Source organism: Mauremys mutica, chromosome 5 (genome assembly GCF_020497125.1).
Source record: "Mauremys mutica isolate MM-2020 ecotype Southern chromosome 5, ASM2049712v1, whole genome shotgun sequence".
Lineage (NCBI taxonomy): Eukaryota > Metazoa > Chordata > Testudines > Geoemydidae > Mauremys > Mauremys mutica.
This window is the reverse complement of record NC_059076.1, coordinates 53,599,860-53,627,251: the sequence shown is the minus strand read 5'-3', so window position 1 is coordinate 53,627,251 and position 27,392 is coordinate 53,599,860. Positions and strand designations below refer to the sequence as shown.

General features: G+C 40.3%; 1 long non-coding RNA gene across 1 annotated transcript in view; it reads left to right on the top strand.

Annotated features, from left to right (window-relative positions):
• LOC123371679 overlaps positions 1–25,457 on the top strand; it is a 58,485-nt gene extending 33,028 nt beyond the window's left edge. Inside the window, exons 3-4 of the long non-coding RNA XR_006579902.1 lie at positions 7,860–7,990; positions 24,875–25,457. This is a non-coding gene — a long non-coding RNA (uncharacterized LOC123371679). The remainder of the gene's footprint in view (positions 1–7,859; positions 7,991–24,874) is intronic.
• The last annotated feature ends 1,935 nt before the right edge of the window (positions 25,458–27,392 follow it).

Genomic DNA, 27,392 nt, shown 5'->3' with positions numbered 1-27,392 from the left:
TGTAACACGCCCCCGCCCCTCCTCACCCAGAAAAAGCACAAAATTTGCTCCATTATTTTAAAATTGTTCTTTTTTATATTAAGAACCTCATTCTTCTGAGCATATGTGCAATGTGCCTCAGGTGGCACATGGCCAGGTCTCATCTCCGAATTTGGTCCACTGGTTGGATCATTAGCTTGCCCGGGCTGTACACTGATGGGGAGTGTGACATGAACACCAATCCATGTGCCCCAAAACTTCATTGATATTTGGGGAGAGATTATACTTTTAAAACCATATGATGTAAGTACTTTCATAAAGGAAATGATGATACAGTTACAATCAAAGATTAATAATTGTTTCTTGATTACACATCTTACTGTACCCATCAAGTTTTTCTTCCTTTCTTCATAGGTAGAGCAATAGTAATATTTATAAAGCTGTAATTAACCACTTGTCTGATGATTTATAGATCCTTCATTTGAATTGGTTGAGTGACTATAAAATGGTTAGTTTCTATAATGAGCAGCAATATGGGAAGAAAAATCTTCAGTGTAATTACTTAAAGATGAATAATTAATTACTTATACATATGCTAATAAATTCATTAATGTGATGTACTATAAATGTACAAGAAATTAATAACCAGGATGATATTAGAACACCATAGTTTATGGAGGCTATTTTTATACATTGTGATCAAAATTCTCCTGGTGTGAAATCCTAGCCCTATAGAAATCAATGGAAGTTTTTCCATTGACTTAATTAAGTCCACAATTTCAACTCTGCCCTATTTGTCTACTCCTTAATTACCTTTTTTGTGGGAGAAGTTTATGAATTAACCCAGACTCAAGCCAGATATAGACTGTATAAGATTCCCCCATAGCTCTGCATATGCACCTCAAAACCTGCAACATGCATTTTAATGTCCTGAATATAAAAACTTGGCTAATGAAAGAGCATCATATGTTTGTTTAAATCAGGACTAAAATAATATCAAATATATTTTCACTAATGAATCAAGCATTTAAATCCAATCTCCAAAAGTCAACTATCCAATTTACTCCTCTGCTCACTAAAATAACCCTTTTAATTGAACAATGATTATACAATAACAATATCTGAGAGGTCTTTTGAATTTGCTGCACCTGAAAATTCCTAAGATTTCTTTTTAAATTTTAATGTCTTGGTGGTTTGCCCTGCATTGATTTGGTTATTGGCCATAAAGGTACTTGTTCTCAAATTATGAATGATACAACTGAGATTTATGGGGTGGTTTTTTATTTTTTTTTTTTTCATTATTTTACATAGAAATTGTTCTCAAAGGCTTTAACTTGATTACATAAAAGTTTGGATGAATGGTGGGAAAGAATAAAAAACAGCCAATAGATAGAATTCTTACAATATAGAACAGCTCCCTGTCAAGCAGATCAGCGTAACTCCATTGAACTCAATGGATCTACACTGACTTACACCTCCTAAGAAACTGGACATACACAGTTAGGGCCTAATTCAATTGAAGTCTTTGGATGGACTCCTTTTGACTTCAGTGGGTTTTGTATCAGACCTTTAGCATTATAGCTTTGCAGGTTTACTGATCTGTTGATATGTATGAACTACCTGCTCAATGAGTTGTCATGTTACTCACAGAGTGAGCTCAAGGTCCCTGTCAAAGGTAAACCTCTTGGAGATTTCTTACCTGGGCTGCTTTTGGGGCAGTGCACCTGTGCCTTACCCCTTAATCTAGTTGTAAATAGACAATCTAGCCCTCAATGATTATGGGCTAGATTCTTAATTTTTGACACCTATGTATTATAGTGCTTAGACACTATAGACAGAAGTTTAAGCAGCTTAGTAGCTGCATAAGAAGGCCAGATGTTCAAAAGAGTCTGTGAAATAGTGTATACAAAATATGTGCTTATTCATTTGTTAAAGTGATTGAACATGCAAATCACTGCACTTTTGACTACTTGACTACATATGCAAATTTAATTGTTCTATGCAAATGTGTTCTGTTACATCCTGCTTAAATAAACAAGCTCACACATTTTGTGTACACATTTCTAGAGACTGTATTTGAAGATCCATCATCTATAAGTGCTATCATAAGCAAAATAAATTTCCTGAATAATGGTTTGAAATGAGGTCTACAAAAATAAATCTGATATAAAAAGGAATTATGGATAAATCAAAATATATTTGACACTTCGATTCAAATGTTTATCTGAAAATCTGGATATTTTTCAGTTTGCAGAATTGGACTGTGAATCTCATGAGAATAAGCCTTCTTGTGAGATTGGATACTTTTTGCTATTCACACAGGTCTCAACCATTCTAGGAGCATCTCTACTTACAGTATTTTGGCACTTCTACTTCAATCTCAGCCAGAATCAATATATACAGTTGGGTCAAAATGATGACAAAAATTATGGTGAGCCAAGGCCTGGGGTGATGAGAAATATCCAACATTCAGCGATTGAGAGTATAAAGATGAAAATAGAAACATTTTATAAAAAGTCATTTCAATTTTGTTTGGTTGACTGACAATGGCTCACTGGATGGGTCTCTGCTCACGTGGTCAGTGTTTTCTTGCCTATATTTAAAGTATTGTATGTCTGTTGAATTCAGTACTAGTACTCCTGGCAGCGTATATGAGATGAGAGAAAACCTATTACTTCCTTCTCTATCTAGAATAGAAGAAAGGACAGTATTTTTCATTTCATCCCAAATCAATATATGGAAGTCATCCATTACTGGGACAAAATGAAAAATGAGAAGAAATTAACTAAATGAATTGGAACATTTAAAAAGTGGATTCAGTTTAAAAGATCATTTCTTTTTTAATTGTCACTTATTTACTAATCCTTTATTAAAAGCGACTTCCCACTGATAGATTAAACCAGGCCAAATTTAAATTAGCTGTACATGCTGTTCACACATTCACCAAATTTGGGAACTCAGCTGATAAATCCAAAAATAAATTAAAGGGATCAGTGTCTGAGGCAGTGGTTACTGAAGAGATTACAGAGTGATTTGTTTGAATATTAGTGATTAGACCACCCTATAGAAATAAATAAATTTCTCACATAAATGTCTCATGTTTGCTACATCCACCAGGTTTCCACCAGGGAATTTTTTAGAACAAAAATCTAAATGGAATCATCTACAATATTTAAGATTACTTTTGTCTTTTTAGTATATTTATTGATGTCTCATCTGATATATTTACTGTTATCAGCTCTGCAACTGGTCAGGTAACTCAGATTATCCTCCTGTATAATGGGACTAATAATTAGAACTGGTCAAGAATGTTCTGTCAGAATGACTTTCTGATGGACAGTACAATTGCTGCTAAATAATAAATTTCTGTGGGGAAAATTTTTATTGTGTTTGTGCAAAAAAAAAAAAGTTTGAACGTGATGGAATAATTTAGTTTTTTAGATTTAAGTTACCCGAAATGTTGAGATTTTTTTTAATGAGCTCAGCAAAACATTAAAATTAACTTCTTTTGTGAGAGAGTGTCCTCCATTCTGTTCTATGGGCTCCCAGGATGACTATATCTCATAATGTACTGCAGATCCAAGACACATGGTACATTATGGTGACCTATATTGGCCAAGAAGACCGGACCGTAGGAGAGAATAGGGATCTGAACTACAACTCCCATAAGGCAATACAGCACGGACATTTAATGTTGAACAGACTTTAAAGGAAGCATGTTAGGATAGTTCAATAAATTGAAACAAAACATCTCAATTTCAGACTGTTGAAAAGTTTCATTGTTGACATTTCCAAAGAGGTTGTGGCACTTTTTTTTTGTATTTCCATTCCATGAAAAATTCTTAAAATTCAAACTCCCTGTCAGGCTGGCTGCTGAGGAGCTGGAGTGGTAGATGGGCAGGAAAGATAATAAAAACCCAGACAGGTTTCCATAAGAAATCAGTACTGCCTGGATTTCTTTGAAAGATTCATTGAAAGTGGCACACACCCCCAGACTGTTTTGCTTTCAACTAATCAGTATATTCTGATTGGGAAAATATTCTACTGGAAAACTTCTGACCAGCTCTAATTACTTTTATTTTCTTCTCCATCTACCATTTCCTTTTAACGCAGCAATCCCCCCTCTCAAAATTTGAACATACTGTCTTTATTGTTTGAAGATATCTTTTTCAATTTAACTTTGTAATGCCATTGAAGGGTACTTTTGCCAGACTGAGAAGCTGGACTCTGATATACTTACCTACTTTATTGAGGGACGTGATTAGCTAATTCATTACCAAGTTATGATAAGTGATTTTGCAACGTAATGTGCTAAGTATTATAAGTCCAGTAATTACCACTATAATAGGTATGGCTTGGGCAGTATCTGAGTTGAAGGGGACTTAAGTGCTGTCCCAAATAAGGATGTTTTCCTGAATCAGGACTTTGATCTTCTGGTGCCTCAGTTATTCATCTAGAAACTGGAGAAAATACTAGTTCCCCATTCCACAGGGCTGTTAGTAGGTTCAACTCATAACCTGGGGAGGTGCTCAAATATCATGGAGATGAGAGCTATATATAAAGCAACCTGGGGTAAGGTCTAAGGATGGACTTGTGTGTTGCAACGCTGAGCATAACAGTATCTAAAATTTAGATGCTTAGCAAATCACTGGATCAATGCGGCCATCCACAATGCTGTGTTAGGTGCCTAGGCGCTCTGTACAATGAATGAGGGGTGGGGAAGAGATGCCTGAGAATGCAGTCTACAAAAGCCAGTGTGTTAGGTGGGAAGCTGCCTAAGCTAGCCAGTGAGAGATGCTGATGACCAGAGTATGCTAAGCCACACTTGTCTCTTGGAGATAGGTGCCTAACTCTGGGATGCAGGGAGGCACCTAGCTCTGCTTAGCAATCCACAGTTGGGACCCTGCCCCAGCCTGCAGTCAGGTGACTTCAGTGCCTACACCATTCCTTTCATGACTGAGTTAGTTGCCCTGAACAAAATGGCTGGAGGAGGAAGTGATTGTAGTGCCACCCATCTTATAATATTTAGCCCAGTGAACTGGATTGAGAATTATGCTATAGTCCAGTGGTTGGGGGAAGGAACCCAGGTCCAGTCCCCCTGCTTCAACCACTCTCAGTTATCCACAGTACAACAGCTCCAATAGGAGAGACTGAGATAGTCGCACCTCAGGATATTCCAAAGCTCAGTAGCTAGAGCACTATTCTCAGGATTTGACGAGAAGTATCCCATCTCTTTCTCCCCCTCTGTCAGAGTGAATGGAATGAAACCCAGGTCTCCCACATTTCTGGGGAGTACTCTTAACAACTATGCTAAAATTTATAACATGGACACAGCCAGCACCGTGTCCTCCAAATGGATTTTGGAATGGTACCTGATCTGAGATGTGTGCTCAGAGGCCACCTACTGGATCAGATTGGCATGCAACTTAAGTGACCAAATGCCTATCTTCCCTTGGTTTGTGAATTTTTTTTTCCATCTTGGATGGGAGATAGGCATCTGGGTGCCTAGAGGGAAGCAGCATTGGGCTCAGAAGTAGAAACTTAGGTGCATAGGGAACTTTTACTTTAAAAACTTACACACTGAATGAGTTTAGACAGCTACAGGTTTCGGTGAGTTTTGTTGATCATAGTAAGGCCAAAATTGGGTCTTAAGCACCAATCCCCCAGACTTAGGTGCCTAAGCTTGGGGTTTATATGTCTAAGTACATTTATGGATCCCACCCCATATGTCTGCTTTTACTGGCACATTCCTCATTTTTCCTAGGATGTCTTGGTGCTCCAGGAACTTCTTTTGGGACACCCAAAATGTCCCTGTTTATTATTATAGCAGTCAAAACATTTGGGTATTTATCCTGTATTAAATAGAATTTACTCTGTCTTTACCAGGAACAAACAAACCAGTAGAACAACTGTTGACTAGTGTTTGGAGCAAGTAGAAAATTTGAATGAGTGTGGACGTTATAAAAGGTGCTCTTTTGTTCAATGTAAATGTCACTGACACCTATTCAGTACTTTATTATCATTCAGAATGCTGTGGGTTTTGTTAGACTGGAAATTTGCACTGGTGTAATTACACTGATATAGCAACAGACGTAAACCTTTAATGAAGATACACTGTCAGTGTGACTTACCATGATAACCTTTTCTAAGTAAGGTCTGTTTAAGTCCTACCTTAGACCAGTGTTATAGATTTACAATGGAGGCTTGTATGGGTGTACATGTACTAGTAGAGCTACACAGTGGTAACCACTCCCTCCCATATAGACAAAGACTAAGTGATTGGGGAGAAAACATCCATTGCAAGATATATGCACGATGTCGGAAACTGACAGTGGGGCCACCACCAAACACATTTTAAACTGTATTTTTGTCTGTCACTCAACTATTCCATGATTCTAAAAATGACACCACAAAGAGTCCCTGGTTTTTGATTTTTGAAAATATTGTTACCTTTGTGCCACAGTTACAGGATACATATTGTATGTGCCTTCATAATAAAGATGAAGCTTTAAGATATCAAATGCAGTCTTTTGAGAGCGGTAGAATGCATAGACTATCTACTATGTTTAATCTCCCCCTTCACCACCTTTAATAATAGCCTGTCAATAGATTGAAAAGTTATTTTAAGAAAGTTGTAAAAGATTAGCACAGTTTCTATGGTTCTGGAAAATGATCTTCTTATGCAACATCAGATATTTATAAAACAACCATAGCCCCAAAATAAAAGAATCTATGGGGTCAGCAACTACAACAAAAAGATATTTGCTTTATAAGATTTGCTGTAGATATAAAAAATAAACACACACAATGAAGGCAAAAGCTTACAAGAGAAATATAGGATGGTATAGATAATATACTGCAGAGATCAACAAAAACCCAAATCAGATAAATTTTGCATTAGGGAAGGAAAAAAAAGCACCCCCTGGCAGCCAGGTCCCCCAGAGCCTTCCGCCTGCCAGTGGCCCTGCCAATCATCTCCTCCCCCTCCCTCCCAATGCCACGATCAGCTGTTCTGTGACATGCAGGAGGTGCTGGGAGGGTGGGGAAAGGAGAGGGGACAGGGTGTGCTTGGGGTAGAAGGCGGAACTGGGTGGGAAGAGGCAGGGGGTGGAGCAGAGGCAGGGAAGGGGTGAAGGCTGGAGTAGGGTGGGGTCTGGGGTGGAGTGGGGGTGGGAAGAGGTGGAGGTGGCTGTTGTGTATTTGGTTGTCATGGTTTTGTTGCTATGGCAACTGAGTTAGATTATTATGGGTTAGCTCAACCGGTTTCAACCGGCTGAGGAGCTCTCTGTATATATGTAAATAAAATGGAGGTTTTGGTTAGCTGCCTGCTCTCTGGCCTCAAGTGATTGCTTCCTACACCGGCTGCCCCAAGGATATAACAGTGGCGGCTTAGAGGAAAGGCGTGGGGGCGGGGCCTGGGGGCCCGGAGGAAACCGGCACCTGTGCTTGCAATGCCTCATGGGACCAAAACATTGTCACAGCGTGGAATGGGAATGTGGCTTTAACCTCCCATGATGCATTACCTCCCTCCTTCCCCTGATATCAACAGCGAACAACCCACACTTTTCTGTGCCTGTTTTTTTAAAAGCCTGGCTTAGCTGTCCATATGCCATAGCTTGAGAAGCATGGACCCCACCCAGCTGTGCACTCTTCTTGTGAGCATTACAAACACCTCATACCTTATCCTGGAGTATTTCCAGAGGCAAGACAGGCGCTGCTGTGCAGAACTTTATGATGTCATTCAATCAGCCCTCCTGCAAGCCATAAAACAAAATCATTATCAGTTGCTGCTGGAAGTTGTGCAGCAGCTGAACGCAGTGGAATGTCATTTCTGGTCCCAGGAAACAAGCATTGACTGGTTGTATTGCATCATTATGCAGGTATGGGATGACGAGCAGTGGCTGCAGAACTTTTGAATGTGGAAGGTTACTTTCCAGGAACTTTGCGCAGAGCTTTCCCCAGGCCTGAGGTGCAGCAACACTAAAATGAGACCTGCTCTGACAGTGGAGAAGTGAGTAGCAATTGCTGTGTGGAAGTTTGCCACACCAGACGGCTACTGGTCAGTGGGGAACCAGTTCAGAGTTGGTAACTCCATCGTGGAAGCTGTTGTGATCCAAGTTTTCAGGGCCATTAATAGACTTCTGGTATTTTAAAATCACTCCCCTTATTACACTGAAGTGCAAGCTAGAACATAATTGGTATCCCTAGCTATTGAATAAACTGATTTTCTGTTTCAGCCATGGTGAGTATGGCCGAGCAGCATGGGCAATGGGCCTTGTGTTGCAACTTGTGGGCAACCCGCATTAGGAGCACATGTGGGCAGGTAGACAATGCCCCCTCCCCTTAGCAAGTTAGATGATGCTTGGAGATTGGTGAACAGCGATAAGCTTCCCAAACTGTGGTCTTTGTCCTCTTTGGCTCTGGCTGGGTGGGGAGGGTTGTAGCCTCAAGAGAACACAGGAACACCCTCTCTCCCCTTAACACTGCTGGTAGCAGTCACCTTGGGATTGCAGATTCTGAGGTCAATGCTCATCCCTGCCACCCAAACAGTAGGTACGTTAGGGAAACTGTGGTTGAGGGACCCGGAAATCACCATGGGTGGGGGATCACATGCTCTATTGTTTGTGGCATGAGCTCTTGTAATGAAAACTTCCACCGTCTCCCCTAGGTGACTTGATGTGATATCAGTCTCCTGAGAGGCAGCAAGGGAGTAGATGCTGCAAGTGTCTGGGGTACAGACCTGGTCCTTATGCTGTGTACCATAATGATGCCAGCAGAATTAACAACAGAGTGGCGTTGGAAAGTGTCCTACTGTGGTGGAAGAAATAAGGCAGCTGTCCCTAGAAACCTTCTGCAAAGATTTGCAGAGTACCTCCATGAAAGTTTATTGGAGATCTCCATGGAGGATTCCCAGGCCATCCCTGTAAACACACAAAAATCTTTTCTGATGGGGACCCTCTGCGTAGCTGGGGCAGACACTGCTAAGCAGATACACCTCCCCCCACTTTACTTTTCCTTCATATTAAAACATAAAATATAAGAACATGTAACCCATACTGTTTTATTGAAATCGCATACTCACCTGAGGTGCCTTCCATGACATCACAATCAGCTATGATGCTGTCCTGTGATTGGCTGGACTGCTACTGGGTTAAAAATAGTTCTGGGCTGTCAGGGAGAATGGATCCCCCCACTCACTTGTCTCCCATTTTCCTCCTCTTCCTCATCCCCAATGTCCTCATTGTTGCCTACGGTGGCCTGAGACTCAGACTCCTGTGATGTATCCATGCTGCAAAGGGGTGGAGTGGAGTCACCACCGAGAATTGCATGCAGCTCATTGTAGAAGTGGCATGTCTGTGGTGCAGAACTGGAATGACTGTTCACCTCCTTTATCTTCAAGGATGCCTGCTGCAGTTCTTTGATTTTCACGTGGCATAGCTGCGTGTCCTTAGTGCGGCATTTCTCCTCCATGCAATCTTTTTGTACATGTCTATGGTATTTGGCTGAATTGGAGCTGTTCCTGAACAGACTCTTTCCCCAACAGACCAATAATATCCATCACCTCCTGTGTTCTCCAGGCTGGAGCACGTTTGGGGGGTTGAGTCACCAGAATCTGCTGGTGAGCTTTCTTTGGTGATACAACAGGAAAAGGGAATTCAAAAGTTTGAGGGACTGTAAGAGGGGAGGGGCTATTTCCTGTGTGCCTGGCTGCTGTTCAGCAGATTTGAAAATGATCTCCAGAACCGTCACAGTGAAGATTGTGGGAAACCTCCTGGAGGCCAATTTATTCAACTTGTTCAACCTGAGCCTATACTGCCTTTCTGTCAACCCATCAACATCAAATAAAATGCTCGTGGAGGTGAAGTAATTAAGTTGACATAACAGATGAGTTAGGTCGACGTAAAGCATCTTCTGTCAACCTAAGTTTGTAGTGTAGACCAGGCCTAAATGGACCATTACCAACTTTCACAAGAACCTCTTGGTTGCTCTAACCTGTACCGGGACCAAGAATTGGGGAGAGAAGCAAGATGCTAAGTGCAGAAGAAAATTGGGTCCAGTATGGCTAAAACATATATTGTTCTTACTGATTGCCCTATCCCACTGGTTGAAGATTACTTCATTGATTACTTCATTGAAGATTACTTCATTGATTACTGCAGATCAGACCTTTTTTTTTTTTTAAATCTGTGTAATGTATCTTATACAGGTTTTTTGGATTGTTGCATCATATCTGTAGGCACACTTCATTTGAAACATATCTGAGTTAAGATTCATGCATGCTTATTCATATGAGATACGTGTGATATTCATGTTTGAAAACATATTCTGAGTACTATTTCTTTTTTCCCTACCCTGAAGATAAAGTTTTGTTTTTCTGAGGAATGCTGATTCAGCCACAATGTTTACATTAAACCGCTGAAGAATTGTAACATACTAAACAGATTCAAAGTGTCACAATAATCACGTAAGTTTCATTAGCTACCAGGCCAATATCAGTTTGATTATCAAGCTGTCTTCAATGGTGACATATTGTAAACTTTTGGGACTGGATATGGTTTGGAAAATTTTAGAGCTAATGATGTAATCCCAGTGGTAGTATTTGTTAATAGAGCCAATCAGTCTGTGCACTGATATGTGTTCTAACTGTAATAAATATTGATGTACTTCAAGAAGTGATCTTCAAGAAGGACCTTCAGATATATTTATATTTTACCATAGGTATTCTAAATGTACCTTAAAGCCCTTTTGTCTGTGACAGACCATGTTTGTTAACCTGTCAGGCATGCTGCAGAGAACTTTTTCCTTTTTAAGTGGGAAACTTGTAATAAAGATGTTGTGGATTGATAATTGAATGTGTTAGAGGATTTGTGGTTAGGTTATTGGAGTAAGATATGTGAATTTTGTTTTATGGCTCAGTCCAGTAAATAATAAATTGAAACTTTAAATATCTATTTAATTTGGATGTCTGTTTTTAAATAAAAAGAAACAAAGAATTTACCCAGATGTTACTTACCAAGGCATGAATTTTAATACTCTTATTTTTATTTTTGGCATTTGATACATAAATCCAATTTAATATGGCTAGTCAAAAATAGAAATGTTGACGTAGTTAGTTAGAATTTTTTTTTTCTGTTTTACCAATGTAGATTAAAGGGACACTTACATCTATGAAACCTGAAAGACACAAAATACAACATGGCTTCCACTTTCTTCTTAATGTCTTCCTCAGTCATTAAACATCTATTCTGAACAAGGGCTACAACATGCTAAGTCCCCAGATTCTCAGTTGAGTGACCCCAAAACAACGAAGCCGTTTGTTGGAGTTCTCCCCATGGCTTTCAAGTCTGCCTATATTCTCTGCTGTTCTGAGCAAGCAAGGTATCAAAATATACAAGTGTCCTGCTCCATAAAAAGCTCATAAAGTAGGATTTTGTGTATTTAAACATGCTGCTTGTTCTTGACAGTGCAGCACACAGGCATTGAAAGGGCATTGTGGCATGCACATATGTTCACACAAACCAAAACACAGCAGCTAGGACTAATTTAGGCCTACAATATTTTAGAGACTCAAAATACTGAGCTTATTAAGCCTTCCTCATGAAAATTATTTTTTTCTAAATGTATTGCTCTCTTTCTAATGAGATGCTTTGCGTGTGTGTCTCATGTATTTATGTAATGTGCCTAAGGCTGGGTTGAACCTAACACTAGGTTGAAATCTTCAATTGTTCAAAGTGGATGAAAGGTGGTTTATGCCCTTGGAACATGATATGTAACATAGCTATTAAAAGGAAACGTGATTGAATCAAGGAAATGATGTAAACTGTGCTTGCTGTTGATTAGGCACTTTTAAGACTTTTTTTGAGGTTGTGAACTAGAAGTACCAACAGATCAGAATCTTCATGAGATGAAAGGAATTAGCCATTCAACCCTATTGGAAAGTTATTTTGATTGGGCAATTTGATGAAATAAGGTTGAAAACCCCATATGGATATTTTTCTTGGGGAGCAATGGGCAATTTGCTCCATGTGACTGTGAAATTGCCCACAACCATGTGCTAGAACAGTGGGATTTTCCAAATTTAGAAAGATGCTGTGACCAGACAAGATGAGAAGAAACTGGATGACAATAACTATTTCCAGTGCTATTACCTGAGCAACTCCTGAGATATGAACTGAAGGTTGCTGCTATAACTCTCATTTTCCATTTTATTCATCCTACATCTTCCCAGTCTTTTTTGCCTTCTATCTAATAAAAGTTGATTTTGGCTACCTTCATGAATTTGTGATAACCATATTTTAAATGAAAAGCAAACTCAAGTAGCCTTATCTAAATATTTTTTTCCAAGACCAGGAAGCAAAGCTGCATACTCAGAGTAGCTAATATTATACAGATATGCTGAACTTGTGATATTTTTTTTCTAAGGAAAGAATCGCTAATCAGAGACTAAAGCTGACTTTTAAAAAAATGTTTCACCAAATCGGAAATCTTTCCCAGGACTAAAAGTGGTCATAAAACAGATTTATTTCTTTTCTAAACAAGGGTATTTCAAATACTCAGGGAATTCTGGAGAGAGAAACAGGGAGATTATTAAAACAAAGATGTTCTCAATAACTGTTATGGCGGGAGTCACCAGATGGCACTGTTTCCCATTGTCTAACAGGATTCTTTTCTTATTGTGCAAGGAGGATGCAGTCTTTGAAGACATGCTGTACTGTTAGGTTTGGGGTTCAGATTCTGTGGGGAGAACTGTGGCAAGCAGCAAAGGTATTCGCTCTATCCCTTAATCTCTATAATTAAAGTCAGTTCTTGGTAAGGAGTAGCTGCTTGGAAATAAGGTATTGGTATTTAGGTGAAATCCCTGAAAGATGGGATTTCCTGCATGCGGTTTGTAATCATCTTTGCTGATTACAAACATTCGGCAGGGTGGACCATGGATATCTCCTGGGCATTCTGTGGGTATTAAGCTTCGGGCCCTATATTGCGGGCTTTCTCCAGGTGTTGTATGCTTCTGCAGAGTGTTTGCTCAAGCTCAACGCAACCCTGACTGAACCCATCATCTTCAGTTGAGGGGTGCATCAAGGAGTGTCCACTGTCACACGAGCTGTATGCTCTGGCCTTCAAGCCTTTCCTCCATCTCCTCCATAGGAGATTGACAGTGTTGATGCACCATAAGGCCAAGTTGCAGGTGATCCTGTTGGTGTATGCTGACAATGTGCTTCTTGTGATCCAGGACCAGGGTGACCTGGTGCAGGTGGAGGCCTGCCAAACCTTCTACTCAGCAGCCTCCCCCACCCTGTTAGCTGGGTCAAGAGCTCAGGGATGGGTGGCAGGTGAGCTCCCTCCCACTTGTGCTCCAAGCCTTCTGGTGGAGCATGGGTCCACTTGTCTCTCAGGGTGTCTACCTATCTGCCACCCATCCCTCTGCATCAGAGAACTGGCATGATTTGGAGGACAGAGTGGCTGAGCAGTTGAGGAGGTGGATAGGACTGGTCTGGGGCCTTTCCCTGGGTGGAGGGTGCTGGTGCTTAACAAGCTGGTCCTGTCCATGCCCTGGCACCAGCTCAATGCCCCAAGTCTGACCCTGGGTATCCTGGCCCACCCTCCTCCTCGATACTTGGCCTTTCTGCAACATGAGGGAGACCCTGGCACACATTTATATAGAGTGCACGAGGTTGCAGCCCCTTTTCTGGCTCCTCCAGAACCCTCTCCTTAGTTCTGGCTTCACTTTTCCCTACACCTGATTTAAACAAGCCTCATCCATGGCCCTGCGAAGTCATGAGACATCCTCATCAACCTCCTCCTGACAATGGCCAAGTTTGCCATCCATCATGTGTCCATCTATCATACCAGGAAGAGGATTCTGGATGGGGAGGTGCTCTGTGACTGTGGTGCTTATTTTTGCTCCTCCCTTAGATCACATGTCTGGGCAGAGTTCCTCTGTGCCATGTCCACTGGCTCCCTGGAAACCTTTGAGGAGCCGTGAGTGCTGTCTAGGGTTCTCTGCTCAGTGTCCCCTTTTGGCTCCTTGCTTTTGACTCTGTGACCCTCACTCCTATCCCTGTTTTATCATTTTTGTCCCCTGAACTTGCTTGAGACCTTTGTTCAGTAGCATCTCCCTTTAGGTTGATGGAAAGGCCTTCAGATGTGGGTGGGCTTGTGACTGCCCACCCTCCCGGTACTCATATCTTCTGGATCCCCACTGAACTGGAACACTTCTACTGCCAGGGGCTCTGTGGCTGAGGTGGGAGAGTCAAGGATTTGCCCCTACTTTAAATTGCAAATATTGGAAAATATATCTCAAACACATTAAGGCAAACATTTCTTGAAGTACGGTGTACACTACTGCAATTGGTGTATTTTCAACACTATCACCTACATTTCTCCTTACATATAGTTGTATTTGTCATAGTTCATGGGCAGGCTGCCCCTTTTGAGACCCTTTCCATCCCCCAGAATGCAAAGCTTTCAAGCAGCAGGCCTTTGCCTCCACTTCTCTTGGTGTGGGATCCTGCATTGGTCTCCAGGTTACACCTCCCTGGGTGCCAGCCATGTTATTTTGAAGACCCAACTGCACCCTACCAAATTTCTTTTTGAAGCCTGTGATCAGGAATTGTTTAGTAACACAGAAGCAGTTTCTCCAAAACAAATTATTTATTTGCCCAAGTGGTATAGGGAGCTGAGAGAAGTATGTTTTAAAATAAGAGACCTGTACACCTGCTGTCTTACCTAAGCTTGGCATTCCCCTTAGCCCCATGGTAACTATGGCTCAGCTGTGGTGTCCCCTGTTCTCTCTGGCACCAAGTTTACAGCTAGCTGGCTGCAGACTCTCTGGCTTTCAAGTCAGCCTGACCGTGTGTCAGCCTTGGTGCATGCTGATTGTGTGTACCTCTGTCAGCCTCCAGCTAAGCTAACCACTTCCCCCTTCCCTTTCTGCTGGGGACACCTTTTTAACCGATCAGGGTCTTTTGATCTCAGCCCTAGCCTTGGAAAGAAAAACAACATCTTAATCTGAATGGTGCCCACCAGACAGGTTTTTCTTCCACCTGGTGACCTAACAGCCATTGCTCATAAGAGGCTGTCTTATCTGTGTCATTGTTTTACCCTTCCTGGGTTCCTTAACAATTCCTCTTTATAGCCTCCCATGATCTGATGATATTTTATTTGGTCAGGCACCATCATAACATTGAACAGGAAAACAAAGCCTACATAATATACCTAAATAATACAGACCTTTTCTCAGTTTGACACAGTACTCATCATAAATACCATGTTTGTTATTTAATAAATGAATCAGGAGGCATTCTTGTGGAAAGGGGTTGCAAGCATTTTTCAGATATTTTTCTTATAGAACTGTACCGTATTCTTAGTCCATTAATTTTAGTCATTGTGCATTTTACAACAAATGTCACAACATTTCTAGGATAGCAGACATCTTGAATATTGTAAATATAAAGAGATTAGAACTGGAAAGAACATTTTCTGTTAAAATCTTCATTTTCTTGTGTAGAAAGTAGTAAATTAGTGTTGAAATTCATTGCTGTTTATTTCATGAATCAACAGTTTAATTTGCCAGTAGGCCAGTCTTTTTTCCCTCCTGTAGGCTATTTAAATCTGTCCTTGCATTTAAAATTAGACCTTAACTTTATTTCAATTTTAGGTATTCCTTTTGACTCAAAATCTGAGTGTTTTGTACCTTGACCAAGATTTCCAATATATCTATAATGCTAGCATATATAAGGGTATGTGTATACTGCATCTCAAAGTGTCCTTCCCAGCTAGCTAAAAATAGTAGGGTAGGTGGGAGTAGTACATGCTGAAGCTCAATCTAGCTGCCTGACTACAAACCTGGCCAAATCACCTGCATACACTTGGGCAACTAGCCCAAGTCACCACCTGTACTATTCCTGGCCACACTACTATTTTTGGTGCAATAGCTCAATCAGAGCTGCTGCATGTCTGTCTATCACAGGGAAGCATTCTTCTAGCTGTATCGTAGACATACCTCAGGTGTCATTACATACTGCCAGTGCTGTTAGTGCATTGAAAATCCAAGTTCTGGCTCCTCTTGAAGTGGGCACAAATTAAACCTGATTTTCCGCATGTATTTCTGCCCAGATTTAAAATTGAAGGCAGTCTAAGTACCCTACCTATCTCATTTCCACTATAAATCTTTTTTTTAAATAGTTTTAAACTGAAATTTTGAATCAGCTCTTAGTCTACTGTATCCCTCAAGGTAGAACACAGAAATCCTGTGTGATTTTTAAACAGCAGAATTGGTGAAAATTGAGGTTTGAAGCATGTTGGTAGCACTGCTTCACTTTTCTGTCTGACCTGTCTGATGACAAATCAGTAGTTTGTTGAGGCAGATCGTCAGCTGGTGTAAATTGCCATAACTCCATTAACTTAAATGACTTAGCCATATTTTTACTTCAGTTATGTTATGACAGTTTACATCAGCTGATAACCTGCCCTGATGACTCTAAAGAGTAAAAATGGCCAGGCTGCATGTATTTTTGGTCCTCTGGTCACTCATTAGGTTGATCCAGTTCATCATGAAACACTAAAGGGATGGGTTTTGTGTACAAACCCCATACTAAGCACAGGAAGAAAAGAGATGAACTTACAGGCTGTTTACCCCCCTCCCCCCGCACAACTGCAGAAACTGCCAATCCCAGGGGCATGCACCACAGCTGTGACTAATAAAGAAAACATGCCCAGCTATAAATAGAGGAGAACACAGAGAGGGAACTGGAGGTAGAAAGGCCTGTGATAGAAGAGGGGTAACAGTCTTATGCCATGCTGCCTCTAAGAAACTGACAATGAGCTAAAAGCATTGGAGTTCAGGGGGCCAATATAGTCAATTCAGGCTAAGAGTTTATGTTCTGGTCTAACTGCAAGTGAATTAAAGAGGGCCAATCAGAAGAAAGCTTTGGAGCCCTTGAGAGATTGCACCAAGAGCAGTTGGCACTACTGATTCTGCCCCTGCTCTGAAATGGAAACCTAAGGTTTTAAAAAATCTATAGTATTTTAATACCATTTTAAAAATACATTTGAGTTTTGTTCTTGAAATGGATGATGTGACAAATGGTAATTATTCTGTTTAAACATATTCAATATTTACCAAGCAGGGGAAATTCCATATCTAATTTTCAAGTCTTCCCTAGTCTCAGAATTACAAATATACTGCAATATTTCTGTGACTGCTTCCAGTTCAACTGGATTTTGATTGTTGGGCCATTCAAGTACTCTGTAAGAGATATTAAAATTCTCAGAATAGTTTTATGACAAGGAGTATGCCCTTTCTCTTCTCACATTATTGTTTGTTCTTTGATATCATTGGCATGTTATTTCCAGTGTTCTGGCATTGAGATATGTTCTTCATGCTTTTGACCCACATGGGGTGTTAGAGAGGCAGGGAGGCACATTTTAAAGGAGTTTTGCTTTACACAGGAAAGATAAACATGGTTTAGATCCATATTCCTGTTGTTCTATATTTTCTCCAGGTACCAATTAGCTCTGATGCACTCAGTCATGTGATTGATGAGAGTTATTTGTGTGACTTTGAAAGTGACCAGATATTTCCCACAGGCTGAAAACCTGTAGAGATAAAATCAGCAACAGAAATCACACACATACTGTCATTCAATACTTTAGTTAAATCAGATTGTGTGTTGTTTTGTAGCACTCAGGAGTAAAAAAGGTTCACTATTATTGCTATAGTGCAATATTGTTATAGATCCCTACCTTAATATGAAAGTCTCCTACTGTATCATCTATAAACCAGTAATATCTGGATGAAAGTATATGGGAATTAGTCTATGCAATCAAGAAAAACAACTTTTAAAGTATTCCCAATCAAGATAAATTACCTTCTGGGAGGGATGGGATAGTGATTCAAAGAGAAGTGGTATTGTTGTATCATTATATTGTATTGCTTTCTTCATTGGCAAGTCTACATATGGAAACTGCATATTTAAAACATTGTTTGAATTTAAATAGATGGAAAGTCTCTATAATGGGGAAAAAAGGAAAAAAATATTTCAAGAAGTACAGAGCATTGTATGGTGACTGATGGCTGTAATTAGATCTGGGCAAACTCTTTGCAGTGAATAATTTATTTGATTATTTCAGACCTTTTTCTGCCCACTGAATTATTAATAAACAGAATTTAATTATTATGAATGTGCTCATTTAAAAATGAATTCTGTAAGTAAATATATTTCATATTGTGGGTTGTTCATGAAATATTTCTTCCACAAGTTTCTATTTGTAGCTCTTAGTGTGTGTCCTGTCCCTTTCTTATGAAATGTATTTTCTGTTAGGAGGATTAACACTTTTTTATAGTCAATGAAAAGCCAAGAGATTTAAAGGTGGCTTTATAAGTACATGTTTGCACAAATACTTGAGACTTTATTATGACAGATTTTCCTGTTTAAAAACAGAAGTATGAATATTCACTGAAACAAACAGAATGAATTACATATACCATTGAAACAGATTCATAAGACTGCTACACTGATTTACACCAGTTGAGGACTGATCCATAATTCATATTAGAGTAAATATACGTGAATACACTTGCCGTATTCAGCCAATTCTGTCTTTAAGATTTTTTCACTTATGGTACTTATTTCATGGTGTAAAAGTGTTTTTAAAAGTTCACTGTACTACTAGGCTGCACACGCTTTGCTGGAGTACTGAGTGGCTCAGGCAATTCTCAGAACAATATTGGAGACTTCCAGATGCCCAGTTTTAACATGGCCCCAAAATTGTCTTTTGATGTGTTTTCAGTGGCCAGCTGGTATAGTTTTAGACTAGTTCTCAGATGACTCAAAGCTATGAGAATGTTAAGGCTACTGTGTCAGGGAGCATATAGTCTGGTCCACAGTTTCCAGGGATGTCTGTATGGTACCTTTCACAAGCACTAAATTAATTTTAACAATAATAAAAATCCCAGAGTAGGAAATACCAGAGGGAAAGAATTAAAACTCAATCATTTAATGGTATTAAACCCCTGCCCTTGAAGCAGTAACTAGGATGTTAGCCTTAGGGCAAGTGTGACATAATTATAAGTGATATTTCACTTTCACATTTTTTTTGCAGAGTGCCTTTTGTAAATTCAGTATATGTCAGGTGACTTTTTCAAACTGAAAGGCTTCGTGACTTGTACAAAATTTCATATACTTTTTGTTTTGTTTTGTTTTGTTCAGCAATCACTGTTTTAGGAAGATAAACCTAGAAGATTTATACAGGTCTTTTATTAAACAATTCTCCAAACCTTCCCTTGATTGATGGCTTTTCAAGAATATTTGTCTTAAGGTCCTTGAGTTCATAGATAAGATATTTGTGTATTGAGAAGCCATAGAAGCAGACAGTGAGATATAGTATTGCCAAATAGTTTGTGGATAATTTATTGCACCAGTAATGAGTCTCCTTCAATTCCATGTAGGTGTATTATTTAACATCCTTTTTAATAATGTGCACTCTGTGCTTAAACCCAACTCTTGCTTCCACTATCAGAATAAAAGAATCATTATGAACTGGGTGTAATGCTGTTGAAAACCATATTTAATTCCAGACCAATCTGTATTTTCTGAAGTTATTTACCAATACATTTTGAACTAACCAAATTCAATTAAGCTGGAAAAATGTCTGTGGGGCTGATTCTGATCTTGATTTCAGTGAAGTTATTCCATATTTACATACCAGAGATCAGAATATGACTCTTGTTTATATTCCTATTTACATATTGCAGAATTAACGGTCTCTGGTATTCGGTGCCAATTGATTAAAACACTGTCATATTTCCATCAAAATTCTCCAGCTGAACATCCAATCTTAAATTCCTTTCTAAATTCTTCCTGTTTGATAGCCACCTACATCGCTGTCTTCCTAATGATTTCATCTACTGGTAAACTGATGTGCCCTGACTTGTGAACAAATAAGATTGCTGACATTGTTCTATAAGATTTTTTAAATTGTTGTAAAGCAACCATTGATAAGCAACCATTATTTGTTCTATTGCTCTTGTACCATGTATCTAAAAATATGAAGAACACTATGGCACACAGAGATCATGTTTTATAAGGGTAGATTTGACATGTCTGGGTTAAATGACTTTCAGTATGGAGTATTTGTGTTGAAGTTTCTATTTCCAAATGTAGAGACTAGATACTTTTTGTACTGAGGATTTGCTTTACTAATACCCTCTTTGTTTTATAGCAAGTTCAACTTCCTGACCTAAAGACACAATTGATCAAGTAATATGGAAAAGTACTCATGCATTGCTACAGGCTGTCTTTCTCTTGTCACTATAATTTTATACAATGTGTCCAGGATTGTTAATCTTGATTTATGCCATATGCATGTTTGTTTTCTGTTTTGAGTTTTATTTTACAATAGCTTACTTTTAATATTTTCCTCTGCAAATATAAAACTATCATGGTGTACTTAGTATAGTGACTACCTGGAGAATTCTGTTGCAATGTTAACTACAATACATTTAAGAGGTTTTATTGATGACTATATAATTCTTTTCTTCCAAAAGAATTACAAAGCAAGTTACTGGACTTGCCTCATCCATTACTAAAGTTCAGCCACTGCTGGAGTAGATGCTGGCACTCTAATAGTGTGTTGTGTAATAACATATAAACAACAGTTTAGAACTAAAAATTAAGAACATTATATCCAGTATTTTGAATCTGGACTTTGTCTCACCCTACTGTGCCAGTTTTTTCTTTGGTTTATTTTTGTTTTAAATAAATAACTTAAGAAATGAGAAGGAGCTAAGTACATTAATACATTTGAATATGTTAAAAAGGCTCTAAATTCATGACCTTGTACCAGATACTACAGCACCATCACTACAACAGTGAAAATACTGTTCTAAAATGAATGATTGTTGATTAATCTCCCCTTCTGAGTTTTGATATATGATTCATCAGTGTTTTTCATTTAGAAAGCTTTTTATTGTGTTTAAGATTTCAGTACTATATTCTATCTTTCATGGTACTGAAGTGCTGCTGGAGGAATAAATAGACCAGGTGTTTTGAATTTATATTTTGAGATCACTTTAATGATTTTCATCAGATGCCATTTTTATTAAGCGATAGGAATAGACCTTATAATGTTCCACTTGAAATCCAAGTCCTACAAAAATCAGTACCCATATTTGGATTTTTCCCCTTCTCAGTGGATAACTAAACCAAAGAGAGAAATTATGGAAACTTAAAACCGATAACTGGACCTTGAAAAAGCTGAGAACCAGTGCTTTTAAAAGGGAATTAGATCTGTTTTGTATGAGGCGAATTCAATTGTGATAGAATTTTCAAAAGTTCTTAAGAGTCTAAATGAGCACCCAATCAAGAGTCTAAGTCTAAGTGATTTTCAAGAGAAGGTGTAACATTAACATTTGGAGTTGGTGGACACTGATCCCCGTCACACAACAAAAAAAATTAAGCTTTTATAATGCTGGGGCTAGAAAAAGTGGCATCTCTCTTACAGCACTTCTGCATCTCATTGCTATTGCTATAGTTGCTGATGACTCTGTACCATGGACTGAATATGCCAACTTTTGGGACATTCTGAGAATGGCCAAGATTATAAGCATCCAGCTGGAATTTTTCAAACTGGGCAAGGTCAAATCCCTGTAAGGTTTTCATAGTCAGGAGCCATTTACGTCATTAACACATTGGTGTTGGAGTGCTCAGATATTTGTGCAGCTTTGGAAAGTCTGGCTTTTGGGAACTTGAGACATTCCACTGGGGGTGTGTGGAAAACAGGTTAGTTAAATGGACATAAGACAATTGAGTGCAATGCCAAATGTGATCTTTAAAAACAAACAAACAAACACAAACACAGTAGGAGAAAGGGATGTATTGTGGGAGCAGAAGGGAGAAGGAATGGGATTCAGTGGTATGTAATAAGTGGTGAGAGAATGGACTAAAAGTGATTACTTTTTTTTTCTCAGCCTTTTGGTTGTTTGCCTAAGAATGTGTTGTGACATGCAGCTCCACTACTTGGAGACCTGAACTGCGGAGGGGGCACTAGCCTTGCTTACTTCTGGTGGAGGTGGGAGTGAAGGTGGTTGATAGATAGAGGATTGTGCTGATTGCTCAGAGAGGACATCCGTATGGATGAAGAGGGTTGTTTTACTATCACTAGAACTTGTGGAAATGCCAGGCAATACAATATGCATGGGAGGTACAGGAAGAAGTATGTGTCAGTCTAAGTTCTAGTCTACAGTCTGAGGCACTACCTCTTTATCATACTTACTGTGACAAAGTTGGAATTTTTTGTAATATTTTTATAAAACCTATGTGTGCTTCAGTTTCTTATTGTACTTTGCATTGGTAACCAGTGTGTGTGTGTCGGGGGGCGGGGAGGGTTAAATCTGCATCATTTTAATCAGCAAGTTGTGATCCTATTTTGGTTAAAGTAATTGCATTGCCTGATTACTCTCTGGGTGCAGGATAAAGCAGTGTCTTCCTTGCCTTCTCCTTATATCTAAGGCCCTACCAAATTCATGGTCCATTTTGGTCAATTTTATGGTCATAGGATGTTTAAAATTGTACATTTCATGGTTTCAGATATTTAAACCTGAAATTTCATGGTGTTGAAACCGCAGGTGTCCTAACTCAAAAGGAGGTTGTGAGGGGGTCACAAGGTTATTGATGGGGGGGTTGTGGTATTGCTACCCTTAGTTCTGCACTGCTGCTGGCGGCGGCACTGCCTTCAGAGCTGGGGTGGTGGAGAGCAGCAGCTGCTGGCCGGGAGCCCAGCTCTGAAAGCAGCGCCACTACCAGCAACAGTGCAGAAGTAAGGATGACATTGTATGGGATAGCCTTTCTTCTGTGCTGCTGCTGGTGGGGTGCTGCCTTCAGAGCTGGGCACCTCACTAACAGCCACCACTCTCTGGCCATCCAGCACTGAAGACACTGCAGAGGTAAGGGTGACAATACCATGACTCCCATACAATAACCTTCTGACCCCTCCCCCTCCAACCCCCCCCCCACAATTCCCTTCTGGATCAGAATCCCCAGTTTGAGAAATGCTGGTCTCCCCAGTGAAATCTGTATCGTACACGGTAAAAGTACACAAAAGACCAGATTTCACAGACAACACCAGATTTCACGGTTTATGATGTGTTTTTCACAGCTGTGAATTTGTAAGCCCCTACTTATATTCCCCCAAATTTTATTGTCTGTACTTAGTCAGGATAAACCCCGTAGCTTATCCCCTGGTGTGCTGCCTCCCTTTTGATTTTTACATCCCACTGGGTGACTTCTTATGTAAATGGGCCTTCCACTCTGTTGGCTTACAATGCTTAACTTACATGTTCCCAGTATCCTGAAGAACCTCCTTGCAGCACGGCCATGGCTCTATTCTCTCCTGGCTAAAGACTTCTCTAGGGTATATTTCTCATCTCCCCATCCCACAACGCCACCCTTCCCTTAGCAACATTGTTTCCCCATAGCTTTCATCTTTCCCTTCCCTTAACTGTTAAACTTTCTGCCTTTTACCTCTGCCCTCATTTCTAGGACAGCAAATTTACCTTAGCACACATTCCTAACTTAGAAATATTTATGAGCAAAAGAATAGGAGAGTTTAATATTTGCCTCAGGTCAGTATCTCTGTGGTATCCCTTTGCCTTACTGAAAATCTAAAAAGAAAGGAGGGTTCCATAATAAGTGTATCCTCAAGACAGAGATGAGTAAATGGATCTCACACAACAGATCTTTCTGCACAGAAGCACATTTCCTACCATCTCTTGTCCATACAAAAATCAGCCCAGATTTTCAGCCAAGGCAGGTTTCTAACACTTTCTTAAATCCCATGGAAATATGGTATACACACACCTGGGCACTTACCACTGTATTTTAGAGCTTTTGAAAATCCATGCATGTGAATGTATTGGTATTTCTTTTTAGAGACCCCAGATCTTCAGCCTGAGTTTGATTACAGAAGATCATACAGCTTTTGGCACTTGTGATGGGATGCCCACCCACACAGGACTGACAAGTGTTAAGGTGGCCTGGTAGGCCAATTAACTGCCCAGGCTGCACCTGGAAGAAGAGCCAGAGAGCAAAGAACTACCGTGTGTGTGTGTATATGTGTGTGTGTGTGTGTATATATATATATATATATATATATATATACACACACACTTATATACATAAGCCAAATGTTTTTAATAAAAAAGGGAAGCACCAGAGAAGGGGGTCAGCTTATGAATGGGTATAAAGAGGGGGAGGTGGGACACAGCCCCTCCCCCCAACAGGGGAAGCAGGGAGAGGCAGCACAGCCAGCAGAGCCAGAAGGGAAGAGATGGGGCCAGAGTCTCTCCATTTCTGGCCACGTTGCTCTCCCCCCAGCCTCCGAAGCAGCTGCAGCCCAGGGGCTGGCAGGTTGCAGTCATGCTGCTCAGCCCAGCACCCCAGAGCACGCTGTGGCCATGCCGCCCAGCAGCCCTCTGGAACATGCTGGGGCCGCACCGCCGCGTCTGGTCTGCTGGAGCAGCTCCATCCAGGCCAGAGAGACATCCTCCCCAGATAAGGTGGGAAGGGATAGGATGGGGAGAGTGTGGGGGTCCTGGGCCGGGGATGGGGTCATGTGGGGGGTGGTCACGGGTTACTCTCCTGAATCCCAGCTTCTCCCTCCAAAAAAATTTCCCCACCAGTTGCTGTTCTGGCTCATCAGGGTAAGCAGCTGGCGCGCTGGGACTCTTTGTTTACTTAGGGTTACCTCCGTACCTGCAGACGCTCGAGGTAAACAAACCATCTCAGCTCACCAGCAGCTTATTCAGATGGCCCCGGAGCCAAAGTTTGCTGATCCCTGAATTATAGGGTTTATGAACGTGTTATAAACATTTTCCATTTTCACTTATCCGTCTTAGGAGTGGGGGAAGGCAGCAGTCATTCCCTGAGAAGAATGAGGAGGATTCTTGGAGCTGGTACAGCCAGAGAGAGACGGGGAACCAGGAAGTAGTCAGGGGAAGGAACAGTGAGGGCAGAGAGAGGAAGCCCAGAACTGTTGAGCTGAGGGTCCCTGGACTGTAACCTGGAGTAGAAGGTTGCCCCAGGTTCCCCTTGCAGCTACCGAGGGAATGGCATCAGGGCAGTGAATAGAAGACTTTCTGGGACTGTTGATGGACTGAACCCTTGAATGGGGAACACTGAGTGACCTAGCTGGAGGGCTAAGTCACGAAGAGGACATTGCAGGTCTTGGAGCAAAAAGAGCTGCACATCAGAGTCAGAGTGACTGTGTGCAAACTGCAGAGGGGGGCATCAGCCTTAAGAGCTACTTTCCAGAAGGAGGAGCTACCGCAGCATCGAATGGAGAACCCTGTGATAGCACTCATCAGTGCAACACTGTTGTCTTGCTGGACATGTTTAAAACACAAAACTTGAAACAATGCTGCTTGCAGCATTAAACTTTATAATTCCATTCCCTAGTAGGAAGTTTTAATACTACATCTATAAAATATACACCAAAAATGTGTTGAGCAATTAAATGTGACCTTTACTGAACATCCTCAACATCTATTAATGCACAAATACTTCAGGGAGAAGCAGGTTCTCTTGTGCTCTATCCTAAAAATTGTGTATTTAGGATGATTCATTTAAGGAATCATTCAGATTATTTTCAGCAGCAGCCTGGTATTGTAATTTACCATTAGTTGAATCAGAACTCATTCCTTTGAACACTACTTCCTTAAGAAGGCCAGTGATTGTACCCATCCTCCATATGTTAAAAATCTCAAACAATCCTTTTTTCTTTTCTTTTTTTCCTCCTTAGCAGTCTTGCATTCTTCATAACCATTTTCGCATGTAGTCAGCTTTAATTTAATTTTGATATACACTTTGATCTGAATATGTTCAGGTTGGAGCTTAAATATCTCCTGCTAAGCAGTTTTGCCATAGAAAATGTTCTGCATTCTGTTTCTTAGGGCTAGATTCTCATTTCATTTCAATGAAGGGGCAAATCAGGGAGCCAGTTGTGGTTTCTTGTCCCCATACTGCCTGACCCGAGCACAAAAGTCAGAAGTACTGAGGAACGCTTATTTACCAGAGGATGTTGTGAAGGCCAAGACTATAACAGGGTTCAAAAAAGAACTAGATAGGTTCATGGAAGATAGGTCCATCAATGGCTATTATCAAGGATGGGCAGGGGTGGTATCCCTAGCCTCTGTTTACCAGAAGCTGGGAATGGGCAACAGGGGATGGATCACTTGATGATTACCTGTTCTGTTCATTCCCTCTGGGGCACCTGACATTGACCACTGTCGGAAGACAGGCTACCGGGCAAGATGACCTTTGGTCTGACCCAGTATGGCAGCTCTTATGTTCTTATGTGCTTATCATTTACACCACTGGTGTAAGGTGTCTCAGTGACCTTACACCAGTTGAGGGGTGGGTGTAGCATAACTCAACACCTTCCTTACACCCAGATGGCTCTCATCACATGCCTTCCTTCCTTATATCAGCAGTAGGCTGGATAGCTGACATGATGGATGGATGACACAGCAATTGGCTTTAGCAGAACACAAAGGACTTAGTGGACTGGAGAATCCAGCCCCAAGAGTCTAAACCAGGGTTCGTCCACCATGCACTGGTGGACCATGATGTGCAATTGTTGTTATTGGGGAGGCGTTCATTGAGATAATGAATTATCTTTATCCATTATGGGTCATGTAGATTAGGATGAGGAGCTCAAATTCAGACAGGAAGTGAACAGGATCATACCATAGAATGATAGAGACAAAATGTTGTGGATAATACCATATTCGGGAAAACCATTTTAGAGGATTGCAATTTCAGTTTTTCCTCTTCTGAACTACAAGACCTCCAATATTATATATTGGGACTTCAGTGACATGGGTTCTATACCTAGCCCTGTTACTGGCCTATTGAGTGACCTTGGGGGAGTCCCTTCTTTCTGCCTCAGTTTCCTAATCTGTAAAATGAGGATAATTATATTGACCTCATTTGTAAAATGCTTTGAGATATAAAGATGAAAAGAGCGATAGGCATCTCATCAGGCTCTGAAAGATCCTTGCCTTTCCCATTTATCTTTGTATGTATTATAAAAAGTGTTTGCAAATCTGGAGTAGAGGAGTATGGAAGGAAAGGAAGTATTTGCATGAGGATACCTCCTTTATTGTCACTTTTAGGCGTTCATAGATATGAGTCTGTCTATCATGAAACTAGGATTTATAGACTTGCAGGCCTGGTGTGGACATAAAGTTTGAAAAATGTTTGGCTAATGTTAAATACTGATATAATGTTACATCTCATCATATTTAGTGGAAATAGTGTCGGTACTGTCTACATTTACTAATTCTGAACCAATTCGCAAAACAAAAAGTCATTAATTATTCAATTGTTTTATTTTACAGATTTAATTGGAATGGT